We start from the raw sequence: 20,522 nt of genomic DNA, 5'->3' as shown, positions 1-20,522 counted from the left end.
ACTCAAGAATATCACAGAATTGCTCATCTAACTCCAATGGCAGGTGTCAAAAGAGAGGTGTTCAACCTCATAAAGTGGATTACTGTCACAATTCCAAAAATGCCCTTCCCACTGCATGTATTGTGTGCAATGATCATGGTAGTAAAATCAGATAAATTCAGACTCATACCAAGGCTCATAAACAGTCATTCATTTCTGTACATCATTTTCAAATAGAACAAGCAAGGTAGGAGGGAAATGCTAGTGTTACCCAATGTACCCTTCACCAAACAATGTAAGATGGCATGTAAAGTGTAGATGCAAGTGCATTGTGGATTCTCACTCTGGAGTGAAAATGCAAACAGACACACAATAAATAATACATATCTACATAATATACATATGTACAAATATTCTTCAAACACCAAAAAAACTGTTGCCAAGGAAACAAACACTACTCCTTTAAACAGTTGCATAAAAATGCTGATATGGCTCTCTGAAAGAGGTCACAGGTCACCAGCTCAGCATGGCACAAAATTATCAGAAAAATAATTTCATGTTCAAGTCCTTCGCTGTTTGTGACAGAATTACTGTGTCATTGCCAAACCTCAGTTTTTTTGTTTTTCTCCCTGGACTTTAATTCCTACTCCAAATTTTTCTTTTGTGCCCTTTATTGCTTGCTCAACAGGTTTAATAATGTATCAGGGATAGACTACAACCCTGCCTTGCTCCCTTCTGAACCACTGTTTCCCATTCATGCCCCTTGACTTTTATAACTGCCATCTGATTTCCCCACAAAGTGTAAATAGCCTTTTGATCCCTGTATTTTACCCCTGCCACCTTTAGAATTTGAAAGAGAGTATTTCAGTCAACACTATCGAATGCTTTCTCTAAGTCTATAAATGCTACAAAAGTTTGTTTGCTTTTCTGTAACCTATCTTCTGTGACAAGCCATAGGGTCAGTATTGCTTCATGTGTTTCTATAATTCTGCGGAATCCAAATTTATCTTCCCTGAGGTTATCTTCTATCAATTTTTCATTCTTCTGTAAAGACTTCATGATAGTATTTTGCAACCATGACTTATTAAACTGATAGGGTTCGGTAATTTTCACATCTGTCTGCGCCTGCTTTCATTGAAATTGGAATTATTCTGGTCTTGAAGTCTGAGGGTATTTCGCCTGTCTCATACATCTTGCTCATCAGATGGAAAAGTATTGTCATGGCTGGCTCTCCTAAGGCTATCAGCAATTCTAATGGAATGTTGTCTGCTCCCTGGTCCTTGTTTCAACTTAGGTTTTTCAGTGCCACGCAAAATTCTTTACACAGTATCATATCTCCCATTACATCTTCATCTACATCTTCTTCCATTTCCATAATATTTCCCTAAAGTACGTCACCCTTGTATAGATCCTCTATATACTCCTTCCACTTTTTTGCTTTCCCTTCTTTGCTTATGACTGGCTTTCCATCTGAGCTCTTGATATTAATACTGGTGGTCCTTTTTCTCCAAATGTGCCTCTAATTTTCCTGTAGGCAGCATCTATCTTTCCCCACGTGATATATGCTTCTAAATTCTTACATTTGTCCTCTAGCCGTTCCTGGGTAGCTGTTTTGTATTTCCTTGAGTCTCATTATTTAGACATTTATATTCCCTTTCACCTGCTTCATTTACTACATTTTTATATTTTCTCCTTTTATCAATTAAATTCAGTACCTCTTGTGTTATCCAAGGCTGTACTTTCACCAGCACAGCAAGGCCATTTTTGTTGATGTGTTACAAGGCCAGATCAGTCAATCATCCAGACTGTTACCCCTGCACTATTAAAAAGATTGCTGCCTCTCTTAAAAAACCACACATTTGTCTAGCCTCTCAACAGATACCCCTCCATTATGGTTGCACTTCCAAAGTGGTTGCACCTATAGTATCACTATCTGTATCCCTGAGGCACACAAGCCTCCCTATCAATGGCAAGGTCAATGGTTCATGGGGGGAGGTCAGAGACAGCGAAGGGCATGGAGGAGCAGTTGAACGGAATGGACAGTGTCTTGAAAGGAGGATAGAAGATGAACACCAACAAAGACAAAACAAGGATAATGGACTAAAGTTCAGTTAAATCAGGTGATGCTGAGAGCATTAGATTAGGAAATGAAACAATTGAAATAGTAGACGAGTTTTGCTATTTGGGCAGCAAAATTACCGATGATGGTCAAAGAAAATAGGATAGAAAATATAGATGCATTGGCAACAAAAGTATTTCTGAAAAAGAGAAATTTGTGAACATCAGTTATAGATTTAAGTGTTAGGAAGTCTTTTCCGAAAGTATTTGTTTGGAGTCTAGCAAAGTATGAAAGTGAAATTTGGATGATCAACAGTTTAGACTAGAAGAGAATAGAAGCTTTTGAAATGTGGTGCTACAGAAGAATTCTGAAGATTAGCTGGATAGACCGTGTAACTAATGAGGAGTTACTGAATAGAGTTGGAGACAAAAGAAATTTGTGTCACAAGTGACTAGAAGAAGGGATCGGGTGGTAGGACACATTCTGAGGCATCAAGAGCTCACCAATTTAGTACGGGAAGGAAATGTGAGGGATAAAAATCATAGAGGGAGACCAAGAGATGAATACAGTAAGCAGATTCAGAAGGATGTAAGTTGCAGTAGTTAGTCAGAAATGATGAGGCTTGCACAGGATAGAGGAGCATGGAGAGCTGCATCAAACCAATCTTTGGATTGAAGACCACAACAACAATAATTCCATTTAAGGATAGGTTGACCTGAGACCTTCCTTTATCTAATAGCACACTCGCAAGCAACTGATTTATACACATAGACTCAGAACCCTGCAGCACCCCATTTCACTTTGATGATGAGTACAATGCATTGTGACATGGACTCCGAGACAACAAAGACATTGAGAAGCCATCTGTATCCATGCTGCTCAACCATCACCAGCAATCCATGTAAACTAAACTACCAGCAACCCATGGAGATTGATCAAAGCTACATTTCAGGCACACCATCTTACTTGATGGGGTTTAAGATATACTGAGTAAGATTGAGGTCAGGTAAACTGGGAACCATCAAGCTCTTTCAGCTCTATTTAGCATTCCTTAACCAACCTGATACAGTTAGAGAGGAATAGAGTTGTACATTACCTTACTGAAGTTTAGGTTTATCTTCAGAGCAGTATAGGCAAACACAAGGTACATATCATTAGGTAATAGTGCCTTGTATCCGCTAGATTATGATATGCATAGTAGAGTCTGTCATCTCAGCCTTCAGATTAGATTATAAGCATGTCGCCACCATGTTGTGTACCTGTAGCCACAAGATGGAATGGAGCAGGATTGCGATGGAAACTGGGCGTGATGAACCTATGCATTCCCACTGCACTTATGTGACTCATAGACACTTGAGTGCCATTTGTCACAGAGCTATGATGATGATGGAGCACCTTCTATGAATTGTAGCGGACCTTCTACTGGACAGACCCAGAATTAACTGGTATAGTCCCAGCTGGAATAATTTCAAACTACTGTTTGGTTAATTTTATTAGGAATTTAGGTCATTTCATGTTAGGTGGCAGAGCTGTACACGACTGAGTTACCAGATTTTCCTGAAGCTTCTCATTTGCTCTTACAACTCTTTGTAAGAGTGCAGAAGTTCATACCTCTTGTAGTTTCTGAACAGTAGTGAATTACAACTATAAAAACTAATCTATTTCTTTTTCTCATCATCTAACTGAAGGAATCTATGTTTCACATAAAACTGAAAAATTCAGTCATGGTAAAGGGATATCACAATGTGTGGCAGTTACAAAAATTTAAAACAGAAAATAATTCTTGGGAATGGAATTAGATAAAGTGTTCCTTTGATCCCATCAAACAGTTTGAGTGATATTTCGTATTAACTGAAGGAACTGTCCACATTTACAACTTGGCACCATTGTGGGAATAATAATAATAATAATAATATTTTCTGCTTTGCTTTTTCCTTGCCTCTAGTTTCAAAAAAAATCCTTCATTATTGCCTGAAGTAAAGGAAGCCACGCATTCGGGAGGACGACGGTTCAATCCCGCGTCTAGCCATCCTGATTAAGGTTTTCCATGATTTCCCTAAATTGCTCCAGGCAAATGCTGGAATGGTTCCTTTGAAAGGGCACGGCCGACTTCCTTCCCCAGATCGATGGCCTCGTTGTCTAGTCTCCTCCCCCAAACAACCCAAAAGGAAGCCATTGATCAGAATGGCTTTTCATCTACGCTGACGATACTTTAGTGGTTGCTCAGGGAAAGATGTTTGAAGAAGTAGAGGAAAGGTTGACTTCTGTGCTAGATACACTTGGCTCCTACTACAAAGTCAATCATCTAAAGCCAAATCCCAACAAGTCTCAGGTGTACGCATTTCACTTGAAGAATAGAGAAGCTCGGCAGGAACTGGACATTACATGGAAAGGCAAACTACTGGAGCATCGTTCAACACCAGTATATCTGGGTATTATCCGACCGAACTCTGACCTTCAAGAAACATTGCCATAACACCAGGCTGAAAGTTAGTTCATGGAATAACATCTTGAGGAAGCTCATATCCACCGCCTGGGGAGCAAGTCCTCCCGTCGTGAGAATTTCGGCTCTTGCTTTGTGTGTGTCCGCTGCAGAGTATGCTTCACCTGTGTGAAGTGCATCCACTCACACCAAACAGGTAGATATTGCAATCAATGAGACTGTCCGAATCTTGTCGGGATGTATGAAGCTCCAGTCGATAAAATCTACCCGATTGTTAGAATAGCTCCCCCCACTATTAGAAGGGCTGTAGCTGCTGATGTAGAGAGGGCTAAGCAACATCCAACATCCACTGCATGATCATCAGGCTGTAGTCCTTCGACTGAAGTCGAGAAAGAGCTTCATCGCCAGGACTCAGCCACTTGAGGGAATACCAGAGTCTAACCGCATCACCAGATGGAAGAGCAAGCTACCACCTGATATTCCTGTAAAGGAAGAGCTAGCTCCAGGAAACGACTTGCCCTACCCTATTTGGAGATTGCTCAATCGTCTTAGGGTGGGCATTTCTCCATGCAAGACCAATGTGCGAAAATGGGGCATTCTTCCAGCTGATGGAGATACATCCTGTGAGTGCAGAACAACACAAGACCCGGCCCACCTGCTAATATGTTCTCAACTTGAACAACCCTGCACAACACAGGACCTGATTGAGGGAACCAGCAAGGCCATCAGAGTTGCTACCATCTAGAAATGCTGACCTGACATGGAAATGAATGAATGAGAATGAGTGTGCTATGACGTGCAATCTCTAGACTGACAATTATTGCAAAAAAATAGTATCTTACTGTCACATCCAGTTTTACTGTAGTCTCTGAAGACAGGTATGAACTAAGGAACAATATGCTTCCCTCAACAAAGTTTCCAATTGTTATAAAAACAAATGGATATATTCTTACAGATTTACATGAAAAAAGTGTCTGAGATAGATGTATCTTGTCTGGTACTGAGCAAAGTGACATTTGTAAGGGACCAAGGGACGGACATAAAAATATCTGCATAAACATAACACTAAGGCACAGATAAGATGAAAAGTTTCTTAGTGAAGAATTTCCTGATGTTTATAAATCCATCAAGATTGCGTAGAAATGTAGGATATTACATCAAGGCGTTGAAACTAGATTAAATAGCATGTACAAGATATTGAATAAATTCAATTCATGCACAAAAAGAATAAAAACCATTGAGAATTTGCTGTTTGGGAAAAACAAAGAGGAAATGATATGCTTGCATCAGCCTGATCTAATAGATGGTATAATTAAATTCCTGGAATCTTTTCAAGAAGCCACAATTGATATGGAGGGTGAAACGGTACTGACCCTGTCTTTTGTAGCACTATGCACATTTGGTTTATATAGCAACGTCAAAGTAAAGATGACTGTCGTACTTAAATTGCTGATAGGGCATACAGAAGACTTCTTAAAGGAGAAGGTCGCTAAGGAACCGCAGTATTCTCACTACATGGCTACATTTTTCCATTCATGTTTCAAGCAACTCTTAGTCATGAGTGAGGAAAAGCAAGAAAATATATATCCAACTGTTAGTTGAAAGCTAGATAGCGTAGTTGAGGAAGAACTCGAAACAAGATATAATCTTCTCTCATGTGAAAACATTTTGGAGCAGGCAGTAATCAACTTGTGAACTTAAAGATGAATGTGTGAGATATTTGAACATGGATAGCCCAGGGAATGAATTCAAAAACATTCTATCTTGGTGGAAAGCCAGTGGCCGTGCCCTCTCCAAAGTGACAAAAGAAGTTCTGTTTGTTGACACCATTAGTGCTGCAAACAAAAGAAATTTTATCAAGACAAGCTTAATTGTATCAAAGGAGCATTGCTGCATCGATCCAGATGATGTTGATGACATTTTGCTAACAGGGTTTGGACGTCAAACGAGCCAACATGGAGCAGGAGAGGCACCACAGGACATTTTAATTTCCACTGTCTATACTTTTACAAATAAATTCATAAAACTTTGTCAGCATGACCAAGAAGCATTCAGGATTCACACTCATAGCAGTGGAAGTTCAACAACATATTTTTTTTTATTATTTTTTTATTTTACATGTGAAATTTCATCATTTTCTCACTTACTATCAGCTGCATTTGCTATAAGAACACTTTTCTTCATAAGTAAGAGAAATTCTTCAATGAATTTTGCGCTGCTTATTAAACACAAAACTCCTTAATCCAAAACTCTAGAATTTTCCAAATCTATTAAAAACGGTGGTAAAAATTGAGATGTTGTTGTTGTTGTTGTTGTTGTTGTTGTTGTGGTCTTCAGTCCTGAGACTGGTTTGATGCAGCTCTCCATGCTACTCTATCCTGTGCAAGCTTCTTCATCTCCCAGTACCTACTGCAACGTACATCCTTCCGAATTTGCTTAGTGTATTGATCTCTTGGTCTCCCTCTACGATTTTTACCCTCCACGCTGCCCTCCAATGCTAAATTTGTGATCCCTTGATGCCACAAAACATGTCCTACCAACCGATCCCTTCTTCTAGTCAAGTTGTGCCACAAACTTCTCTTCTCCCCAATCCTATTCAATACCTCCTCATTAGTTACGTGATCTACCCACCTTATCTTCAGCATTCTTCTGTAGCACCACATTTCGAAAGCTTTTATTCTCTTCTTGTCCAAACTGGTTATCGTCCATGTTTCACTTCCATACATGGCTACACTCCATACAAATACTTTCAGAAACGACTTCCTGACACTTAAATCTATACTCGATGTTAACAAATTTCTCTTCTTCAGAAACGATTTCCTTGCCATTGCCAGTCTACATTTTATATCCTCTCTACTTCGACCATCCTCAGTTATTTTACTCCCTAAATAGCAAAACTCCTTTACTACTTTAAGTGTCTCATTTCCTAATCTAATCCCCTCAGCATCACCCGATTTAATTTGACTACATTCCATTATCCTCGTTTTGCTTTTGTTGATATTCATATTATATCCTCCTTTCAAGACACTGTCCATTCCGTTCAACTACTCTTCCAAGTCCTTTGCTGTCTCTGACAGAATTACAATGTCATCGGCGAACCTCAAAGTTTTTATTTCTTCTCCATGGATTTTAATACCTACTCCGAACTTTTCTTTTGTTTCTTTTACTGCTTGCTCAATATACAGATTGAATAACATCGGGGAGAGGCTACAACCCTGCCTCACTCCCTTCCCAACCGCTGCTTCCCTTTCATGCCCCTCGCCTCTTATAACTGCCATCTGGTTTCTGTACAAATTGTAAATAGCCTTTCGCTCCCTGTATTTTACCCCTGCCACCTTCAGAATTTGAAAGAGAGTATTCCAGTTAACGTTGTCAAAAGCTTTCTCTAAGTCTACAAATGCTAGAAACGTAGGTTTGCCTTTTCTTAATCTTTCTTCTAAGATAAGTCGTAAGGTTAGTATTGCCTCACGTGTTCCAACATTTCTACGGAATCCAAACTGATCTACCCCGAGGTCCGCTTCTACCAGTTTTTCCATTCGTCTGTAAAGAATTCGCGTTAGTATTTTGCAGCTGTGACTTATTAAACTGATAGTTCGGTAATTTTCACATCTGTCAACACCTGCTTTCTTTGGGATTGGAATTATTATATTCTTCTTGAAGTCTGTGGGTATTTCGCCTGTCTCATACATCTTGCTCACCAGATAGTATAGTTTTGTCATGACTGACTCTCCCAAGGCCATCAGTAGTTCTAATGGAATGTTGTCTACTCCCGGGGCCTTGTTTCGACTCAGGTCTTTCAGTGCTCTGTCAAACTCTTCACGCAGTATCGTATCTCCCATTTCATCTTCATCTACATCCTCTTCCATTTCCATAATATTGTCCTCAAGTACATCGCCCTTGTATAAACCCTCTATATACTCCTTCCACCTTTCTGCCTTCCCTTCTTTGCTTAGAACTGGGTTGCCATCTGAGCTCTTGATATTCATACAAGTGGTTCTCTTCTCTCCAAAGGTCTCTTTAATTTTCCTGTAGGCAGTATCTATCTTACCCCTAGTGAGACAAGCCTCTACATCCTTACATTTGTCCTCTAGCCATCCCTGCTTAGCCATTTTGCGCTTCCTGTCGATCTCATTTTTGAGACGTTTGTATTCCTTTTTGCCTGCTGCATTTACTGCATTTTTATATTTTCTCCTTTCATCAATTAAATTCAATATTTCTTCTGTTACCCAAGGATTTCTACTAGCCCTCGTCTCTTTACCTACTTGATGCTCTGCTGCCTTCACTACTTGATCCCTCAGAACTACCCATTCTTCTTCTACTGCACTTCTTTCCCCCATTCCTGTCAATTGTTCCCTTATGCCCTCCCTGAAACTCTGTACAACCTGTGGTTTAGTCAGTTTATCCTGGTCCCATCTCCTTAAATTCCCACCTTTTGGCAGTTTCTTCAGTTTTAATCTACAGTTCATAAGCAATATATTGTGGTCTGAGTCCACATCAGCCCCTGGAAATGTTTTACAATTTAAAACCTGGTTCCTAAATCTCTGTCTTACCATTACATAATCTATCTGATACCTTCTAGTATCTCCAAGATTCTTCCATGTATACAACCTTCTGTTATGATTCTTGAACCAAGTGTTAGCTATGATTAAGTTATGCTCCGTGCAAAATTCTACTAGCCAGCTTCCTCTTTCATTTCTTACCCCCAATCCATATTCACCTTCTACATTTCCTTCTCTCCTTTTTCCTACTATCGAATTCCAGTCACCCATGACTATTAAATTTTCATTCATCTCCCTTCACTATCTGAATAATTTCTTTTATCTCATCATACATTTCATCAATGTCTTCATCATCTGCAGAGCTAGTTGGCATATAAACTTGTACTACTGTAGTAGGCATGGGCTTTGTGTCTTATCTTGGCCACAATAATGGGTTCACTATGCTGTTTGTAGTAGCTAATCCGCACTCCTATATTTTTATTCATTATTAAACCTACTCCTGCATTACCCCTATTTGATTTTGTATTTATAACCCTGTAATCACCCGACCAAAAGTCTTGTTCCTCCTGCCACCGAACTTCACTAATTCCCACTATATCTAACTTTAACCTATCCATTTCCCTTTTTAAATTTTCTAACCTACCTGCTCGATTAAGGGATCTGACATTCCACGCTCCGATCCATAGAATGCCAGTTTTCTTTCTCCTGATAACGACATCCTCTTGAGTAGTCCCCGCCCGGAGATCCGAATGGGGGACTATTTTACCTCCGGAATATTTTACCCAAGAGGACGCCATCATCATTTAATCATACAGTAAAGCTGCATGTCCTCGGGAAAAATTACGGCTGTAGTTTCCCCTTGCTTTCAGCCGTTCGCAGTACCAGCACAGCAAGGCCGTTTTGGTTAATGTTACAAGGCCAGATCAGTCCATAATCCAGACTGTTGCCCCTGCAACTACTGAAAAGGCTGCTGCCCCTCTTCAGGAACCACATGTTTGTCTGGCCTCTCAACAGATACCCCTCCGTTGTGGTTGCACCTACGGTACGGCCATCTGTATCGCTGAGGCACGCAATCCTCCCCACCAACTTCAAGGTCCATGGTTCATGGGTGGAAAAATTGAGATAATTAACTATAAAATTTGAGTTTTTTTCTAAAATTGAAGTTTAAAATGTAACAGCTCATTCATTTTTTCATAAATTAAATGAATTCTAGAGTTTCATACACCTGTAAGTATGGTTTGTATGCAGTGCAAAATTCATCAAAGAATCTCTCTTACTTATGAAGAAAAGTATACCTATAGCAACAAATGCAGCCAATAGTAAGCGAAAAAATGATGAAATTTCACATATAAAAAAAATAATTATATTGCTATATTTTTGAACTTCCCATACTATGAGTGTGAATCCTGAATCCTTCCTGGTCATGCTGACAACGTTTTATGAATTTATTTGTATAAGTATAGACAGTGGAAATTAAAATGTCCTGTGGTGCCTCTCCTGCTCCAAGTTGGCCCATTTGATGTCCTACCCCCCTTAATTCATAACGATAACAGGGTCAAGTAGATTATTTTATGAAGACAGTCATACCATAAGAGATAAAATGCAAAGAATTTGTGAAAACACAGTTTTCTATTCTGAAAATACTTTTAATGCAATCTAGATACGTAGCAGTCATGTTATTATATTATTTCTTCCACTTAATAGTCATGAAATGACTTTATAATTTGAGTATGATAACAAACAAAAGTGTTGCTTCTAGGGACATTCTCAACAAATGAGTTGTGTGACCATTTTCTGATACTATGATGTTTAGAAACAAAAGAGCAAGTAAATGCAAAAATCGAAATATTTTGATAATGAAATAATGTATTCATTCAACATCTATGTATCATGCATTCAGTTTTTAATCACAGGTAATTAATTATCGCACTTTGCTGATTTCCCTTCTGTTAAGAGTATGACCAAGTTATGTGTGAGCACGTGTACACAAGCCATGAGTTAATCCCTGCCCCTCTGTTGAGCAAATACCAAGTTTACAAGCAAGCTTGATGCATGTCCTGACCACCATTAGTGCAAAGACTCCAGTCTCTGACATACAGTTTTGTAATTGGGAATGTATATTGCAATTCTTTTGGTCTTCTGTCAATTTACTGGTGATGAAAATACCTTATCTCGTTAAGATCTGAGTAAGTTAAATTTCACCTTAACATTATACTAAGTCATAAAATGCTATCCTTAGAAATAGATGACGTTCTAGAGAATGTGTTAAGGTGGCGAGCCTTCCACAACTGCTCATGATAATTTTAAATTAGCTGTAAAAATTGTGTTTAATATAATTTTCTTTTTATGCTTTCTTACACCCCTCCCCCATGAACCATAGACGTTGCCTTTGGTGGGGAGGCTTGCCGTGCTTCAGCGATACAGATAGCCGTACTGTAGGTGCAACCACAATGGACGGGTAACTGTTGAGAGACCAGACAAACATGTGGTTCCTGAAGAGGGGCAGCAGCCTTTTCAGTAGTTGTAGGGGCAACAGTTGGGATGATTGACTGATCTGGCCTTGTAGCACTAACCAAAACGGTCTTGCTGTGCTGGTATTGCGAACGGCTGAAAGCAAGGGAAAACTACGGCCGTAATTTTTCCCGAGGGCATGCAGCTTTACTGTATGGATAAATGATGATGGCGTCCTCTTGGATAAAATATTCCGGAGGTAAAATAGTCCCCCATTCGGATTTCCGGGCGGGGACTACTCAAGAGGACGTCGTTATCAGGAGAAAGAAAACTGGCGTTCTACGGATCGGAGTGTGGAATGTCAGAGCCCTTAATCGGGCAGGTAGGCTAGAAAATTTAAAAAGGGAAATGGATAGGCTAAAGTTAGATATAGTGGGAATTAGTGAAGTTCAGTGGCAAGAGGAATAAGACTTTTGGTCAGACGAATACAGGGTTATAAATACAAAATCAAATAGGGGTAATGCAGTAGTAGGTTTAATAATGAATAAAAAAATGGGAGTGCGGGTAAGCTACTACAAAAAGCATAGTGAACACATTATTGTGGCCAAGATAGACACGAAGCCCACGCCTACTACAGTAGTGTAAGTTTATATGCCAACTAGCTCTGTAGATGATGAAGAAATTGATGAAATGTATGATGAGATAAAAGAAATTATTCAGATAGTGAAGGGAGATGAATGAAAATTTAATAGTCATGGGTGACTGGAATTCGATAGTAGGAAAAGGGAGAGAAGGAAATGTAGAAGGTGAATATGGATTGGGGGTAAGAAATGAAAGAGGAAGCTGGCTAGTAGAATTTTGCACGGAGCATAACTTAATCATAGCTAACACTTGGTTCAAGAATCATGAAAGAAGGTTGTATACATGGAAGAATCTTGGAGATACTAGAAGGTATCAGATAGATTATGTAATGGTAAGACAGAGATTTAGGAACCAGGTTTTAAATTGTAAAACATTTCCAGGGGCTGATGTGGACTCTGACCACAATATATTGCTTATGAACTGTAGATTAAAACTGAAGAAACTGCTAAAAGGTGGGAATTTAAGGAGATGGGACCAGGATAAACTGACTAAACCACAGGTTGTACAGAGTTTCAGGGAGGGCATAAGGGAACAATTGACAGGAATGGGGGAAAGAAGTACAGTAGAAGAAGAATGGGTAGTTCTGAGGGATCAAGTAGTGAAGGCAGCAGAGCATCAAGTAGGTAAAAAGATGAGGGCTAGTAGAAATCCTTGGGTAACAGAAGAAATATTGAATTTAATTGATGAAAGGAGAAAATATAAAAATGCAGTAAATGAAGCAGGCAGAAAGGAATACAAACGTCTAAAAATGAGATCGACAGGAAGTGCAAATTACCGAACTATCAGTTTAATAAGCCACAGATGCAAAATACTAACACAAATTCTTTACAGATGAATGGAAATACTTGTAGAAGCTGACCTCGGAGAAGATCAATTTGGATTCCATAGAAATATTGGAACACGTGAGGCAATACTGACCCTACGACTATCTTAGAAACTAGAATAAGAAAAGGCAAACCTACGTTTCTAGCATTTGTAGACTTAGAGAAAGCTTTTGACAATGTTGACTGGAATACTCTCTTACAAATTCTGAAGGTGGCAGGGGTATAATTCAGGGAGCGAAAGGCAATTTACAATTTGTAAAGAAACCAGATGGCAGTTACAAGAGTCGAGGGACATGAAAGGGAAGCAGTGGTTGGGAAGGGAGTGAGACAGGGTTGTAGACTCTCCCCGATGTTATTCAATCTATATATTGAGCAATCAGTAAAGGAAACAAAAGAAAAATTCGGAGTAGGTATTAAAATCCATGGAGAAGAAATAAAAACTTTGAGGTTCGCCTATGACATTGTAATTCTGTCAGAGACAGCAAAGGACTTGGAAGAGCAGTTGAATGGAATGGACAGTGTCTTGAAAGGAGGATGTAAGATGAACATCAACAAAAACAAAACGGGGATAATGGAATTTAGTCGAATTAAGTCGGGTGATGCTGAGGGAATTAGATTAGGAAATGAGACCATTAAAGTAGTAAAGGAGTTTTGCTATTTGGGGAGCAAAATAACTGATGATGGTGAGAAGTACAGAGGATATAAAATGTAGACTGGCAATGGCAAGGAAAGCATTTCTGAAGAAGAGAAATTTGTTAACATCGAGTATAGATTTAAGTGTCAGGAAGTCGTTTCTGGAAGTATTTGTATGGAGTGTAGCCATATATGGAAGTGAAACATGGACGATAACCAGTTTAGACAAGAAGAGAATAGAAGCTTTCAAAATGTGGTGCTACAGAAGAATGCTGAAGATTAGATGGGTAGATCACATAACTAATGAGGAGGTACTGAATATAATTGGGGAGAAGAGGAGTCTGTGGCACAACTTGACTAGAAGAAGGGATCGGTTGATAGGACATGTTCTGAGGCATCAAGGGATCACCAATTTAGTATTGGAGGGCAGTGTGGAGGGTAAAAATCTTAGAGGGAGACCAAAAGATGAATACACTAAGCAGATTCGGAAGGATGTAGGTTGCAGTAGGTACTGGGAGATGAAGATGCTTGTACAGGATAGAGTAGCATGGAGAGCTGCATCAAACCATTCTCAGGATTGAAGACCACAACAACAACACAACTCTTCCCCTGCATGTCATTGCCCTCAGATACTCCCTCTTTATGTCCTATTTTACTGGAATATATGTTTCAGTGTACATTCATTCATTCCATTCCATTCCATTCCATAGATTCCAACGAAGGGAGAAATGCGGAGATGCGAAACAAATCTAGATGTGCATTAACATAAGACAAGCAATTCATAAATCTCAAGTTTTATGCGTAAATTGTTAATGCTAGCTGTGCTTATAGCGAATAAATTAGAAGGAAAATACTTCTTTCAACAGAGCTGCTGTGTAATCATTTATATTGACTACTTGTGTGTCAGCTTAGTATTCACTTGTTTACTCTGGTTTCAAAGAAAGTGGTTGCTTACATATGTAAATACTGAATCTTGTTCGCAATACATTACCACTTAGCATGTAACTTTAGAATAAACACTTAACTGAACTTTTCAATCGATTTATCTAGCGATTCAGATAACGGGTAGGAGTGACTAGTGAGGTTTGTTTTTAATTTTTTTAAAAGTGATTGACATTCCTGACCCCTTTCTTTATGTTAGACAGGGGTTTGTGGGATATCTGTGCACCAGAGTACATAATTCCACTCTGAACTGTAAACAAGGAGGCAAAGTCAACATGAAATAATCATCAAACCACTGTGAGGTGTATGGTGGAGGGAACCTCCCACTGTGCCACATATTAAAGCTTCTCCCTGTTCCATTTGCATGTGTAATGCTGGAAGAATGATAGCATAAACACCTCTGTGCATGCTGTACTTAGTCTATTTTGTCTTTGCAATTACTGTGTGAACCATGTGTGGAGAAGTATAATACATTACAAAGTACCTCACTTAAAACTGGTTCTTGGAACTTTATAATTAGGACAGTTTGTGTCTAGCTTCGTGTTATACGGACGGAAAATAAATAAACAAATGTGTCTGCCAGTTCAGTTTTTTCGGTCTCTCTGACACACTTTACTATGGGTCAAACAAACCTGCAACTGTTTGTGCAGCCCTTCTTTGTGTACATTCAGTGCTCCTGTTAGTCCTATTTGATTTGGGTCCCACATTCTTGACCAGTCTTTTAGGATGAGTTAGATATGTGTTTGTAAGCAATTTTGTAGACTGGCTGCATTTTCTTAGAGTCTTACCCATGACCCATAATCTCCCACTTACTTTACCTGCTACTGAACATGTATGTTCATTCCATCCCTACAAATTGTTACACCAGCCTATTTTTGAGTTGACCAATTCAAATTAAGAGTCACTGATGAGTAAATAGTAAAAGTTTTATTTGTCTATGGACCATTCTGTACAATATGTCATGTTTACATGGAGGTTTATTTATTTATTTTAAATTATATGAATATGTCAATAAAATATATAGTTATCTTAATATAAGAAGCTAAAAACACTGATAAACACACAGATTGTATTAGTATGATTCATGGAGCTACACAAATATATTTCAACGAATTCCATTTAGCCCTATATTACTAAGCGATTGTCCTGGATCTAGTTGCAGTTTGCTTATCTGACATCTTCCAGGGCCAACAAGAATTTGATTTTCAATACTTCGTGCAGTTATTGATAGAATTTAGAAATTTAAAATTCTTTCATAATGTACTCATTAAGAGGTATATTCTTGTGTTAAAAGTTTAACACACTAAGACAAGTGTTAAAGTTAGAAACTGTGTGTTTTTCTCTTGAGGCAGCATACCTGGCAGTGATTGAATACCTGAGCTTTATTCATCCATTGCTTGAGAATGAGAGCACTTAAGAACTTACAACAAACTTTGCATATAATTTCAAACCTTCACAAAATGATGAAAGGAGAAAAGTTTATCACATACTACATTTGTGCTGTTGATGCAGTACAACTTTACATCGGGCAAGGCATTTTAATTTATTACTTTGTTGTTGCCCAATACAGTTTTCAGACAGTATCCACATATACTACTAAATGTACTTGCAAATTGTATCATTGTATGACACCTAAGTCAGGAGATAGGACATTATAGACATTTAGAGGTGTAAAAAACTAGCTTCTGCTTAAAATGCTCTGCAGTAAAACTTCTACATCAGGCATGGAGTTTTGATATATTACTTCTTTATTACTAACTTTATTTGCAACACGCTATGCAGACAGTACCTACATCAGTGAATGTATCTACAAAATTACATTGTTGTATGGCACATAGTTCAGGAGATATGACACCATAAACATTGAGAACTATGAAAAACTTGCTTTTTGCTTGGCATTGGGCATAAATTGTCTCGACCATATCCAACCAGTGTTTAATAATTACAGAACTTTGTGACTCCCAACAAAGTTTAAGCATCATTTCAAATCTTTTATAAACTTTCGTGGTTTTTATGTGTAATGTCAAATATTTAACATACAGTGAAACCTCTTTATAACATTCCTCCATATAACGTTTTCCTCTATGTTACGTCCGTTTTTTTCGGTCCCGACTAAAAGCCCATATAAACAATGTTAAATTTTCCTCTTTACTGCGTTTCCTCTATATTACAATTTCCTCCATGTAACACTCACATTTTTGGAACCCTGGTCAATTATTTACCTCTTTATAACGTTTAAGTGACTGGATCTAGACGCATCATTTTCTGTTCTGTGGATTCACAGTTGGCACCGGCTCGGAAATCCCGCACTCAGAGTGTTTCATTTTTCAGCGGCAGAACCCGGTCATGTGATACGTGACGCACATTCTGCTTACAATCTTTTTGGCGCCATTTCAGTTTCTCGGAGAATTTGATGCCAAAATGGGGAGTGCTGCAGGAAAAGTGCTGCTGTTTGTGGACAGATGTGCGGCACATCCACCAGATGTATCTTTCTGAGAAATGTGAAAGTATTTTACAGGCAATGAATTTAATTATGTACTTGTGGAGGGGAGTCAGTGCTGAGACTATTAAAAACTGTTTAAAAAATGTGGGATTCTGACAGAATCAGATGGCAGCTCCTGTGGAAGATGTTGCAAGTGATTTGCAAGAGTTTTAGGAATTAATAGGCAGTGATTCTGTCACTTTTGAGGGCTTTGTGGCTGTGGATGACAACGTGGCAACCACAGGAGTACAAAGTATTGAGGAGCTGACTGCAGATAGAAGCTTGGAGAATAATAGTATAGTGAAAGTGACAGTGACAAGGAAGATGACCCTGTGCCCTCATATACTAAGGCAGCTGAAGGCTTTGAAACATTTAGGAGATATATGATGACCCATAGACTTGAGGACAGAACAGTAGTTCAACTTGATCATTTGGAGCAAGAAAAGATTGCCATAGTGTCTAGGAGAAATAGAAAACAAACATGCGTGCTCGAATATTTTAAAAATCGTAGGTATGTGATTTTCAGGTTGCATATGTTCCTAGAGTTTGTGCAAATTTAAGTTCCATTTCATAATTTAATTATTAAAGTAATTTTTTGTAACTAATTCTTTTTTTTAATCTGTACCATTTACTGTGTTTTTATGTAGTATGTTCAGTATATCATAAACAAAATTTGGCTCATATTCTACAATTGGATCAACTGAAGAACGGGATACCACCTGTCAGCTTTGGACAATGATGTCATATCTTAAGAATCTGTTATAACTTTTTACAGTACAAACTGATCCATTTCCTTTCACCCATCCACCTACTGGGCTCCATGTTTTAATCACAAAAAACTAATCATTTGTTACATTGATAATTTGCAATGAACATCATATTACAGTGTTGTGAAAATTTAAAATGTAATCTATGGCACCATTTGTCAAAGCTTATTAGTGGTATCCCGATCTTCAGTAATGCCTGATAATTATTATTTGGAAGCCTTCCTCTTTATAGTGTTTTCCTCTATACAATGTTAAGAATTTGTGGTCCCTTGAAAAACGTTATATAGAGGTTTCACTGTATTAACTCATTTGTAATCAGATGTTTGAAGCTGTTTCATATGCCGGAGCTTGACTGTTCAATCTGGGGTTTACTGGTTCTTATCTATGTTGAAATAACAAGAAAGAACAATGATTGCATACAGATGAATATAACATATATTAAAGTCAATTGGTGCTTTCTGAAAATTTTTACACACATTTATACTGTTACATACAAATGTACTACTTTAATTTTTAGCTGCAAAACATTCTTCAACACTATATGGATAGATAATAACCATTTGCAGGCTACTCATCAGTTAATTTGAGCTGATTTCCATCACTGTAATAATCGTTTTTACATATCTTACAATCCTGTGTATCTCTGTTTAACAATGCAGCACAGTTAGTTTTTGCGGAAATAATTGTTTCAGACACCTATAGTGATGATACTGTTGGTGTGTTTATTTCCCCGAATTCAGTTCTGCAGGATTACCTAGGAAATCATTTTGTTATATACTGTACAGCTTTCTTTTGTAGCTTCAGTAATATTTTGTATATGCACATTTGCAGTAGTTCCCCAAAGCAGGATATCATATGATAGTTCAAAAGGACTAGCCTGTGGTACAATGTTAGTAATGTTTGTGTGTTTACTGACATGGTATTTTTCCTGTGAAAATACCCTTGAACATATTTTATGACAGTTGTTATTTATATTATTCTCCCATCTCAAGTACATATCCACCACCATGCCCAAGAATTAATAATTTTCTGTCTCACTTAGATGCAAGTATCCAAACTTGATAGTAGTAGTGTTCAATTAATGTGTTTTGTTTGTGTATACGCAAATGTGTGTGGAAGTGATTTCATGAATTCAAAGGTACTTAAAAAGGTCTCTGCAGTTCAAGGGCACCCATATCTGGGGGCTTGGGAAGAGGGCACCCCATCCCACACATCCCCCCTTAGCTCTGAGGGAAAGGAAAAAATAGTCAGATGTTTTTCTTCCAAGAAAACCATTTAAAAGTCAGTATTACACAGGTTTTTAACAGAGTTGAAACTGGAACCTTTTTTATTGCTACTTTTAAGTTGCCATCAGTCTTTCCAAAATTCTAAAATACTCCACACTCACAAGTCTAGCACACCCCTACTCCCCAACAACATAAGGGCGTCCTTCTGCAGTTATCTACTTGATACAATATTTTTACAGCTTTTTTTCTGCTGAATAAATATTTCATGTACTTTAGATGCACTGCCTACAAGAATTATTCTACAAGACATCAGGCAGTGAAAATACGAAAAAATAAGCCGATACCCTAAAAGAAACAATTCTAAGAACATACCATACTGGACTGAATGTAATATTTTTTTCTATACTTTCACTCCATTTTAACTTATCTAGCTGGGCCACAGGGAATATTTTACACATAGTGATTCATTTTGTATGTTACCATTAATTTCTCATGAAGTGAAGGGAACAACTTACTAACACACACACACACACACACACACACACACACACACACGCCTCTGTACAGCAATATTGTGCCAAGCTCAATAATTTATGAAGGCTTAAGAACAATAGTGGGCCCAGTATCGATCATTGTGGAGCCTCTGTTACATTGCTCCGTTCTGCGGCTTGTTTCATACCTGTGGCACAGCCTGTGAATGAGAACATCTGTTTTCTGTTGTGAAGGTAAGATTCCATCGATGGAAGAGAGGTGCCATTAATGCAATAAAATTTTAGTTTGCTAAGTAGAATATTGTGACCCACACATTCAAAGGATTGTTCTCTGGATAGAATATGTTAATCTGAGAAATTATCCATCCGTTATCCTTGCTTTTGTTCAGTTTTACCCTTGGTTGGTTTCAGAGGAAATGAGATTCATAGGGCTGTAAAAATATGTTTAAAAAAAAGAGTTAAATTTTCCATCTCCACTCTGTTTTATAAATCTCTTTCCTGCATTTTTTGAACACCATGATCGAGTCACTGTTCATGAATCTGTGATACAGTACTTTTCTTCTCGATCTTGTTAACATCTGTCCATCATGGTCAAATAAAATATTGGTTTTACATCTAAATCACTGAAGGTATTCTCCAATATGTTCACACTACCACACTCTTCTGTAAACTTATTTAAATTATGGCAAATATAATTTCTTTGCTCTTTTACATGAAAACAGACCAGAGACTTAAAAATATTTAGTGACAGTCCTATGGGACCGTTTGTGCTAGCTTTACATGAATGTGCACTTAAACACACATCCATGCATACCTTACTAACTTTATTTTTCTGTTTCTGCTACTGCTGCCCTATTATGTAATGGTTTTTGTCTATAATGCTTAAAAAATTAATGTACCACACCATACCATATTTTTGAAATATAACGAATAAAGACAACCACTCACTGCAAAAGTTTGAATGATGAACTGCAGTGCTTAGTTTCGTCTTTGTCTGTCAGTGTACTGCTCAGCACTTCTGTGTACTGTGAGCAGTTGTCTATGTTCATAGCATTTTTCGTACTCACCCAGGATTTTCCGTTAT

The 20,522-nt window shown here is 38.1% G+C and overlaps 1 protein-coding gene across 1 annotated transcript in view; it reads left to right on the top strand.

The window, feature by feature from the left end:
- Positions 1-20,522, top strand: part of LOC126481096 (helicase SKI2W) — a 150,951-nt gene that overhangs the window by 54,118 nt on the left and 76,311 nt on the right. The window lies entirely within an intron of this gene.

Source organism: Schistocerca serialis, chromosome 5, assembly GCF_023864345.2.
Source record: "Schistocerca serialis cubense isolate TAMUIC-IGC-003099 chromosome 5, iqSchSeri2.2, whole genome shotgun sequence".
Lineage (NCBI taxonomy): Eukaryota > Metazoa > Arthropoda > Insecta > Orthoptera > Acrididae > Schistocerca > Schistocerca serialis.
This window is presented reverse-complemented; position numbering and strand designations above follow the sequence as displayed.